The sequence below is a fragment of the Hermetia illucens genome, chromosome 6, assembly GCF_905115235.1.
Source record: "Hermetia illucens chromosome 6, iHerIll2.2.curated.20191125, whole genome shotgun sequence".
NCBI lineage: Eukaryota > Metazoa > Arthropoda > Insecta > Diptera > Stratiomyidae > Hermetia > Hermetia illucens.
In genome coordinates, this window is record NC_051854.1 from 62,180,301 (window position 1) to 62,191,380 (window position 11,080).

Here is an 11,080-nt window from a genome sequence, read left to right on the forward strand (position 1 = left end):
TACACAAATAGTAAAAGAAATTACTAATGAAGACGATCTAAACGACCATATTAAATACTATCATGAAAAACAAACCGGTCATGCCGGAATACGCGAAAATTACTCAGGATTGAAAAACCAAATATACAGGGTGCGGCAGCATAACTTCCTTTTTTCAAAACTCAATAAAAACTATTGTATGTATCGGAAAATATTTATTTATTTTTTATAATGTAGGTACATGTCTAAAGTTTTTACTTACATTGTTTTGAAGATCAAATCTGTTAGGTGACGTCCCCCATTCTCCATACATTGCGTAAACCGATTTCTGGCGTTTGTCATGACTCTTGTTAGCATAGCAGGTGTTATGTTGGCAATTTCTTCTTGGATGTTGGTCTTCAAATCTTGTAGGGTTCTTGGGCGGTTCACATAAACACGGGATTTCAAAAAACCCCATAGAAAAAAATCACAAGGGGCAGATCGGGAGAGCGTTCGGCCATTCCAAATCGCCTCTAATTGAGATAAGGCGCTCTGGAAAGTGTTCCCTCAAAACAGCCATCGATGCTCTTGAAATGTGTGCTGTTCCACAAGACGGTGCGTCTTGTTGGAACCAAGTGTCCCCAAATCCAAATTTTCTAGCCGTGGGAAAAAAAATTCTGTAGCATGTTTACATACCGGTTCGAATTCACTGTCACTGTAACCTCATTTTCCTCAAAAAACCAGGGACCAATAATTCCAGCTGAGGAAATTGCACACCACACTGTGACTTTGGGTGAATGCAAAGGCTTTTGATGCAATTCTCGAGGGTTGGTGTCAGCCCAGTAGCGCATGTTTTGTTTGTTAACCGACCCACACAAATGAAAATGGGCTTCACCGCTAAAAAAAACAATAGCACCCTCGGGAACGACATCAAGAAGAAGCTCACACGCGTTCATCCGAGAATTGAAGTCACGTTCTAAAAGTTCCTGCACTATCGCCATCTTATAGGGATGAAAATGAAGATCATCACGAAGAATTCTTCTCACAGAACGATCGGATAGTCCAAGGGCAGATGCGTGTTTGCGCGCAGAACGTCGTGGCGATCGCAACATTGACGCTCTCACTGCTTCAATGTTCTCAGGTGATCTAACGGGCCGAGGGACTCCAGTTCTTCCTTTTGTCGCCCTTGCAGTTTGTCTGAATGTAGTGACCCATGTAACAATTGATTTGCGGTCTGGGACGGGAGCCAACGGGGCTAAATTAAAGCGATTCCGAAATGCACACTGTATTGCAATAACCGAACATCCGCTTGAAAAGTAAACCTCAACTTCAAAGGCATGCTCCTTACTATTCCAACGCATGATGGCGACTGAACCATGTCGGGACAAAACTTTACAGCATCCCCTCTTGAACGAGACCACTAGCGCTCCGCTATGACATCAACTAACTGAGTGGCGCGCATTTTAAAAAAGGAAGTTATGCTGCCGCACCCTGTATAAATGCATGTCAAGTATGTAATGAAAATAAAAATAAAACCTAAATTCCAGATCACAGAAACCCCAAAAGATATTAGGATGATTGCCCATCTAGATCTGTTATTATTCGAAAATCTAAATATCTTGGTCATGATTGACAATTTCTCTAAATTTGCATCTGGAATAGTAATCCCATCTCGACATAAAATTGACATTAGGTCAGGACTGTTAAGTATATTAGCGACACTAGGACGACCTAAACTTTTGGTAGGAGATGCCTAATTTGATAGCATGTTAGTGCAAGAAGTTTACCAGGACAAGGGTATAACTTTCCATACTGCTAAGCCATATTCACATACCGAAAATTCCGATATCGAGAGATTTAATGAAACCATCCAAGAAAAGATGACATTAATACCAGTACGGAAGAATATGAAGACAACTAGTGAATACTTCTACGAAGCTTTAGAATTCTATAATCGTCAAGTCCATACAACAACTCAGGAAAGACCCACAGATGTAGAACAGGGACGAGTAGACAAACAGAAACTACATAATAAGATTCTATCTAACAAGGAAAGAATAATAGAAACAAGTCGGGAAACCGGAAGCTGAACGCTTCTGGTACGAAAGGTTTTGTGTATTTCTTAGTACGTAGCACGTAATATATGCATATATTATGTGGGAGTATCCACTTTGGGGTGATATTGATATTCGTAGTCTTCAATTTTCAAAGAAGCAACAACTTTGACGTATTACAACCTTGTTAGTAATCGCGCAATTTCCACTCTACATTACAGCCCATATAACTGCAAAATTTCGTGGTTTTCGGATAAACTTAAGGGGGGTTTCCGGCCAATTACAAAAAATTATAGTAATATACTATTATTAACTTTATTTCAATAGATATCGGTATGGAAAGTATTTCGGAGCCCAGGCACCATATAATGGCAGCCTCTTGATATTTTGCAGATTTTTCGGTTGGGCAGTTTCTGAGAATGCCCCCCTTAAAGAAATGATCACTTTCAACCCCCGCACTCCCCACCTTTCCAACAAATGTCAAAACTAAGACCGACTTTGAAAAGTACTAACCGAGACTTTTAATTTGATACCCCACATGGCTATAGTTGATGAAAATAAATTTTACACCCCCCTTTTGCATGTATGGGGACCCCCCCCCCCCCCCCTTACATTCAACGTAAAAGGATGTAATTCACTGTATGTGTGAGCGTTCCAAGTTCCCACCTTTGTACCGAATTTGGTGTAAATCGCTATAACCGTCTCCGAGAAAAATGCGTATGGCGGACAGAGACACAGTAAACCGATTTTAATAAGGTTTTGTGTTTACACAAAATCTTAAAAATGAATCGCCAGGCAGAACTAAACAAATTAGCCCCAAATTTTAAGAAAGCAAAATACAATTCAAATATTGCAAAAGTGTGTGAAAACCACCTAAAAAGGATATTATTATTCCATCATCATCATCATCAACGGCGCAACAACCGGTATCCGGTCTAGGCCTGCCTTAATAAGGAACTTCAGACATCCGGGTTTTGCGTCAAAGTCCACCAATTCGATATCCCCAAAAGCTGTCTGGCATCCTGGCCTACGCCATCGCTCCATCTTAAGCAGGGTCTGCTTCGTTTTCTTTTTCTACCATAGATATTGCCCTTATAGATTTTCCGGGTGGGATCATCCTCATCCATCCAGATTAAGTGACCCGCCCACCGTAACCTATTGAGCCGGATTTTATCCACAACCGGACGGTCATGGTATCGCTCATAGATTTCGTCATTGTGTAGGCTACGGAATCGTCCATCCTCATGTAAGGGGCCAAAAATTCATCGGAGGATTCTTCTCTCGAACGTGGCCAAGAGTTCGCAATTCTTCTTGCTAAGAATCCAAGTTTCCGAGGAATACATGAGGACTGGCAAGATCATAGTCTTGTACAGTAAGAGCAGTAAGAGATGTTTCGAGCGAAACAGTCTTTGTAAGCTGAAGTAGGCTCTGTTGGCTGACAACAACCGTGCGCGGATTTCATCATCGTAGCTGTTATCGGTTGTAATTTTCGACCCTAGATAGGAGAAATTGTTAACGGTCTCAAAGTTGTATTCTCCTATCCTTATTCTTCTTCGCGTTTGACCAGTGCGGTTTGATGTTGTTGGTTGATTCGCCTTCGGTGCTGACGTTACCACCATATATTTTGTCTTGCCTTCATTGATGTGCAGCCCAAAATCTCGCGCCGCCTACTCGATCTGGATGAAGGCAGTTTGTACGTCTCGGGTCATTCTTCCCATGATGTCGATATCGTCAGCATAGGCCAGTAGTTGGGTGGACTTCAAGATGATCGTACCTCTTGCATTGATCTCGGCATCACGGATCACTTTCTCGAGGGTCAGGTTAAAGAGGACGCATGATAGGGCATCCCCTTGTCGTAGACCGTTGTTGATGTCGAAAGGTCTTGAGAGTGATCCTGCTGCTTTTATCTGGCCTCGCGCATTAGTCAGGGTTAGCCTAGTCAGTCTTATCAATTTCGTTGGGATACCGAATTCTCTCATGGCCGTGTACAGTTTAACCCTGGCTATGCTATCATTCATCTTTAAATTCGATGAATAGATGGTGCAACTGTTGTCCATATTCCAACAGTTTTTCCATCGCTTACCGGAGGGAGGAAATCTGATCTGTTGCTGATTTGCCTGGAGTGAAGCCTCTTTGGTATGGGCCAATGATGTTCTGGGCGTATGGGGCTATCCGGCCTAGCAGGATAGCGAAGAATATCTTATAGATGATACTCAGCAACGTGATACCTCTATAGTTGCTGCACTGTATGATATCTCCCTTTTTATGTATGAGACAGATAATGCCTCGTTGCCAATCGTCAAGCATTGATTCGCTGTCCAATACCTTGAGCACAAGTTGATGAACCACTTGGTGTAACTGGTCGCCTTCATATTTAACCAATTCGGCTGTAATTTCACCAGCCCCTGGCGACTTATGATTTTTTAGCCAATGAGTTACACGGACTGTTTCTCCTAAATTTGTGGTGGCAGTATTTGTCCGTCGTCTTGTGGCGCAGCAGGATTCGCGCCATTCGAACTTTATTTCGAATGTTGCGGATACGACGGATAGATGGCGCACGGAACTCTCCACGCCTTTAGAACTCGCCACGGGAGTGGAGAGCTAGCGGTGAGAATGTGCCGTTGGTTGGGGGCAGGAAGAACCGCATGGAGACGAATCGGTCTCTTCTGCCTCCAGCCTTGATAGCAGACAGGCACGTGTGAAGTTAACTTATCACCTTTTATTTTTATTTTAATTACTTAGTAGTAATAAGTAATAAAGGTGTGCATAAAAAATTATTACCTAAAGTGGATTTCTTTTTGTACGTGGCCTAGCGGTGGAGTTTGTTCGTAAAGAGAACTAGAATACAGTTCGTAGAACGCGGTGCTCTCTCAAGTGGAGTTTGCTACATCTTTTGAATGTTACCGGCAGCCTAAAGAGCTACAGTTGTACGAGCTACGTACGAGTACTACCCAAAGAAGCTGCGGTGTTCCAGGTTGGGAATTGTGCAAACTGAAAGCAGGATTGGAGGTAATAAATCTAAAGTCTACAGCTGGCGGAACCTCCAACTCGCCGATGTTCTGGTTATTCAGTAGCTCATCAAAATATTCAAACCATCGCTCCAATATGCCCATTCTGTCGGAAATCAGATTTCCCTCTTTGTCTCGGCAGGATGAGGATCGAAGTGGATAAGGCTTCATCCTGCTGACTTGTTGGTAAAACTTCCGCGCCTGGTGCGGTCGCTCCCTGTACTTTTTATTATTCCAAGTCAACACAAAAATGGAACTAATGATCCTGCAACTAATAAACCTGCTATTTTGGATGCTAACGGAAACCACTCTAATGGTTGAGGAGATTAAAACGGATATAGGATATACTGAAATCAAACTGGATGATACTCAATTGGTACAAACCCAACAAACGATCTTCTTCTTTTTCTTCAGCCTTTGTCCCGTTCACAAGCGGGGTCGGCTCGTCGTGATCGGCTTCGCCATTTGGCTCTATCGAATGCCTGATCTGGGTGCAATCTCGAGGCTTTCAAATCCCCATCCAGCGTATCAAGCCACCGTTGCTTAGGTCTGCCTTTTGGTCGTTTACCATCGACTTCGATGTTCAGACCAATCTTTGCAAGTGAATTCTCGTTTGCACGAATTGCGTGACCATGTCATCGAAGACGCCTCTCTCGCAACTTTTCCACGATCGGTGCAACCCCATAACGATCGCGGATATCCTCATTTCGGATGTGATCTAAACGTGTGACGCCACTAGTCCAACGTAGCATCTTCGTCTCCATTACCGCGAGACGCCGTTCATTGTCTTTTATGGTCGGCCAACACTCAGAACCATAGAGAGCGACTGGACGGACAACATTGCGGTAAATTTTAGATTTGAGACGTTCGTTGATACGTCGATCACAAAGGACACCAGTTGTGGAACGCCACTTCATCCAGGTTGCGTTAATGCGTGAAGCAATTTCATAACGCAGCTCTCCATTGGCTGATAGTGTTGACCCGAGGTATTTAAATCGCTCAGATCTGGGCAGATCACTGCCGCTGACAGTGATTGTGCCTGTTTCATGGGGATCGGTCATCAAAAATTCAGTTTTGTTTAAATTCAATCTGAGACCGTGTTGCATGAGGCGATCATTCCATTTTTGAACAAGTTGCTCGAGATCATTTTTGCTATCAGATGCTAGAAAAACATCATCTGCATAAAGCAGTGTGTAGGGCGCTGGACGTTGGATATCCCGTGTGACGGTGTCCATAACAAGGACAAAGAGGAGTGGTGAGAGGGCACTTCCTTGATGAACTCCAACAGAGACACGAAGCGGTTTTGATACACCCGCCATACTTCGAACTTTACTTTTCGGATCGTGGTAGAGCAATTGAACCCAGCGCACGAGTTCTTCTGGCACGAAGTGTTGTCGTAAAGCATACCAGATGAGTTCGTGTGGTACACGGTCAAACGCTTTCTCTAGATCCAGAAAGGCAATGTAAAGAGGGTGATGCTTCTCACGGTGTTTCTCCATGAGTAACCGCGCAGCGTGTATTGCGTCAGTAGTTCCGCAGTTCTTGACAAATCCGGCTTGATTCACGGTTATTTCAACGATTTCGCGAATACGGTTGTCAAGAATGCGTTCAAAAATCTTCATGGTATCGGAAAGTAACCGGATCGGACGGTAATTTGAACATTCTGCTGGGCTACCTTTCTTTTTCCATATTGGAACAGTGGTACTTTCTTGCCAGTCAGATGGTGTTCTTCCTTCCTGAATAACCCAACAAACGATATTGCATCGAATCAATCTAAAACACATACAAGAAGCGTTGATAGAAATTAAAAGTTCACCTATCACTAACTACAGCAAAGATCAACGTACTTACTTATACAAGAGATAGAAAATCTAGAGCAGCAATACCTTACATTACTGCCAGGCCAGTATATACATCAACCTATATTTATTAACGATATAACGGCAAAAGTACTGACACGTAGACGTAGAGGACTAATTAATCCAATGGGCAACATTTATAATTGGCTCTTCGGATTAATGAGCGACCCTGATAGACAAGACATTGAAAAACATTTAAATACCATTGATTCAAATAATCACGAAATAATCCATCGAATTAATAAACTAATACAAATTAATAACAAATTAGAACAGAATATTCAGAATATTACTCAATTGATAAAAGCTAATGCTGAAGTATTAGATTCAAATATTGCCTATTTGAGTCTTATTTTTAATTTACATCTACTACAAGATCAAATTGAGATAATCCAAGATAATTTGATATCCGCTAGATATCTCAAGCAGGCCTGTAACCGTTAGGAACTCTAGTATGTTCCCCACTTCCAGATGTTTCAGCTTTGCATCTGGTATTAAGTGTTCTCTCAGATGTCTCGACCTACTTTGCACAAGTACCGGACACTGTCCCTGGAAGTGTATAGAGGTTTCGTCCTCCTCCGCACAAAACCTGCAGGCAGTGTCCGTAGATATCCCTAGCTTCCCTAGGTGATAGTTCAGCCGACAATGACCAGTGAGAATTCCCACTATGATTCGGAGGTTCTTTTTGGTGAGGTTCAAGCAATCCTTTGTACGCATGGGTTCGTATCCCCCAATAAGCACCCTGGACTGCTCCATCCCTGGTAGGCCCGCCGTTTCTCTTCATTTCTTAGATTCATAGCCATGAAACCGTTTCCGATTCCACAGAAGGGTTCTGGCCCGTGCAAAGGCGTCCCTGCTGCCTTCTTGGCTAGTTCATCCGCTGCCTCGTTGCCTTTCAACCCAGCATGGCCTGCAACCCAAAGTATCCAGACCTTGTTGGACGAGCCGAGTGTATTCAGTCTGGTTGGACCTAAGTGCCTTGATCGCTGCTTGGCTATCGGTGAGAATAGCTATGTTCTGCCCCCTGTAGTTCCTTTGCAGATTAAAGGAGGCACATTTGTCTATGGCGTATATTTCCGCCTGGAATATGCTAGTGTACCTGCCCATTGGCTCAAAGTACATTTTCCTTGGACCAATGACACCGGCACCCGCTCCCTCTACTGTGAGGGATCCGTCAGTGTACCAAGGAATCAGTTGCTGGTTTAAGCCGTATGTCGCAGCCACGCTCTCCCAGTTTGCCTTGTTACTCCAAAGTGTTTCAAACTTCTTATCGAAGTGAAACCTCGTTGTCATGTTGTCCCTCGGTATCAGTAATTAGGGATACCGCCTAGAAAGGATATCAATCTTCCTTCGATTTAGGCAGCTCCCCGCCTCACTCATACTGCCGGCCATCCTGAATATTGATCTCCTTGCCTGCATCTGTATGTGCAGATGGAGAGGGGTTAATCCCAGAAGGACCTCCAGGGATGCCATTGGGCATGTCCTCATTGCCCCACTGATACACAGACAAGCCAGCCTTTGGAGCTTATGTAATTCCCTGGCTTGTGTGCTGAGTTGGGTTCTTTCTGCCCAGATTACCGCTCCAGAGGTAATCATTGACCTTACTATTGCAGTATATATCCAAAGTAGTATCTTCGGGCTGCAACCCCATTTGTTTCCTGCTATGGATCTGCAAGTCATCAGAGCCCTCGTAGCTTTCCGACACGTGTTTCCGACATGTGTCGTCCAGAGTAACTTTTGGTCAAGCGTGATTCCCAAATATTTGACCTCTGTTTCTCGTTTCACCTCTATGACTCTCAGGTGGTCCAGCTTACGCCTCCTAGTGAATGGTACTATGGTGGTTTTGATTGGGTTGATCCGCAGTCCCACCTTCCTGCACCAGGCACTAATAACCCTTAATACAGCTTGGATTCTATCACATAGGGTATCTTCATATTTGCCCCTACAGATTAAAACAATGTCGTCCGCGTAGCCCTGGACTTGTATTCCAGTATTTGTTAACACGTCCAGGAGTTCATCCACTACCATACTCCACATCAGCTGCGATAGTACTCCACCCTGTGGACAGCCTTGAGTGGTGTTCATGATAATAGAATTTGTACCTGTTTGTACCTCTATTTGTCTGCTTTCTAGCATTTTGCCCATCCAGAGTGCCAGGGTGTTTCCCACTCCTTTGCGACTCAGGGCATCCTGTATCTCTGTGTGCGATGTGTTGTCGAATGCTCCTTCGATATCCAAAAACGTGCACAGTTCAATTTCTTTTGTTTCTATGGCGTCCCGTAGTACCTCTGTCAGCTGATACAGAGCAGTTTCAGTTGACCGTCCTGCCCTGTAAGCGTGTTGACAGTGATGTAGGAGATTACGCTTTAAAACGTTAGTTATAATATAGTTGTCTATGACCTTCTCCACCGTTTTGAGTACGAACGATGTTAGGCAAATTAGTCTGAAAGATTTAGGATGAAAAGGATCCTTTTTACCCGCTTTCGGAATAAAGACCACTTTTGCCCGTCTCCATGCCCTTGGTATATATCTCAGTGCTATGCTCCCCGTTACCACTCTCAGAAGAGACTCCAAGATAATTCCTAGGCCTCTCTGGATAAGTGCTGGGAAAATACGATCTACTCCGGGAGATTTCAGTGGTTTAAAAGTTCCCACTGCCCATCTTAGCCTAGCTTCTTCTTTTGCTAGTTTCCAGCTCTCCTTCCTTCCCCTTTTATTCGTTGTTGGGGTGACAAGCAGAATGTTGTCGCCTGCCACCGTGGGGTAAGATCCCGGGAAATGAGTTCTGAGAAGCAGGTGTACCCTGACCTCTTCATTCTCGGTAAATGTCCCATCTTCCTTTTTCAAACAGATAGGATATTCCCCGTCTTTGGCTACAGCCTTGTACAGCCTGGTTGCTTCTGTGATCTGTTCGATCTCTTCACAGAATTCCCTGACGCTGTTCCGTTTTGCTTCCCTGATCGCGTTGCTATACGCAGTCAGTGCATTTTTGTACCTCTGCCAGTCCACGGTTTGTTTTGCCCGGTTGAAGAGTTTTCGTGCCTCTGTTCTCATTCTGGACAGGTTCTTGTTCCACCATGGACAGTTGGTCTCATATGCATCAATGAAAATTGTGTTGAGGTTTTTCACCACTGTTTCTAGGTCCAGTTCGCTCCTGATGTCACCGCCCCCTTGAAGGTGGGCAATGTTGTTGCTCAAGTGCGTTGCGTAGGATTCTCAATCCGTTCTCCTGGGATTCCTTATTATTCTTTCTACTTCGGAGTTACCCTCAATGTCGAATCTGATTATCCTGTGATCAGACATTGAGGGTTCATCCGACACCCTCCAATTCCTGACCATTCTGTTCATTAGGGTATTTCCTAGAATTATAGGAGGTGTCTGGTGCTGGTCACAAATGTTGGAGTGTTCCCTACGTTGTATATTTCTAACTTATTGCTAAGAATAAATTCGAGAAGGTACTCACCTCTACAATTAGTGTCGCTACTTCCCCAGACTTCGTGGTGGGCGTTGGCATCGCAGCCGAGAAGAAGTGGTAACGCCCTCTCCTCGCAATACTTCGTCAGCTTTGCGACTTGTGGTGGTGGTGGAGCCCGGCTCTCGTCTCCTGGGAAGTATCCCGAAGCTACAACTGCCTCTCGAGTGCTCCTCCCGGCTTCCAATGAGACTTGGATAGCCACAAGGTCCCCGGTTAAGAACTCTGAAAGACATATGTATTTTAAATTATGTTTCAGAATTATGCAAGCTCTTGGTTTTTCACTAGAGGAGTCCCAAATTACCTGCATGCTTTCTCCTTGCAGACCACGAATCTGCCCCCGGTACACCCAGGGCTCCTGAGCCAGCACTATTCCAATGTTCTCCTTGGAATTTTTCCTTGCAATCACTGCAGATGCAGCTCTCGCATGGTGGAGGTTTATCTGGGCTATCTTAGTGCTGGCCGCAGTACTTGCCAATACTAGGAATAATCAGGAAATTATATTTGTCATTAGATTACGAAAAGATTTGATCATTACACTAAAATACTATGTAATACCGATACCTGATAAGGATCAATATCAAATAAATTTTCAACCACAAACTATTGTAAAAATTAATGAATAGCATATGACTATTATAATGAAAATCATGAAAAACATTTGAAGGCTAACCAATTATACATATATGTAAACAGAGTCTGCAATAAAGAGAAAGTAACAAGAAAAGT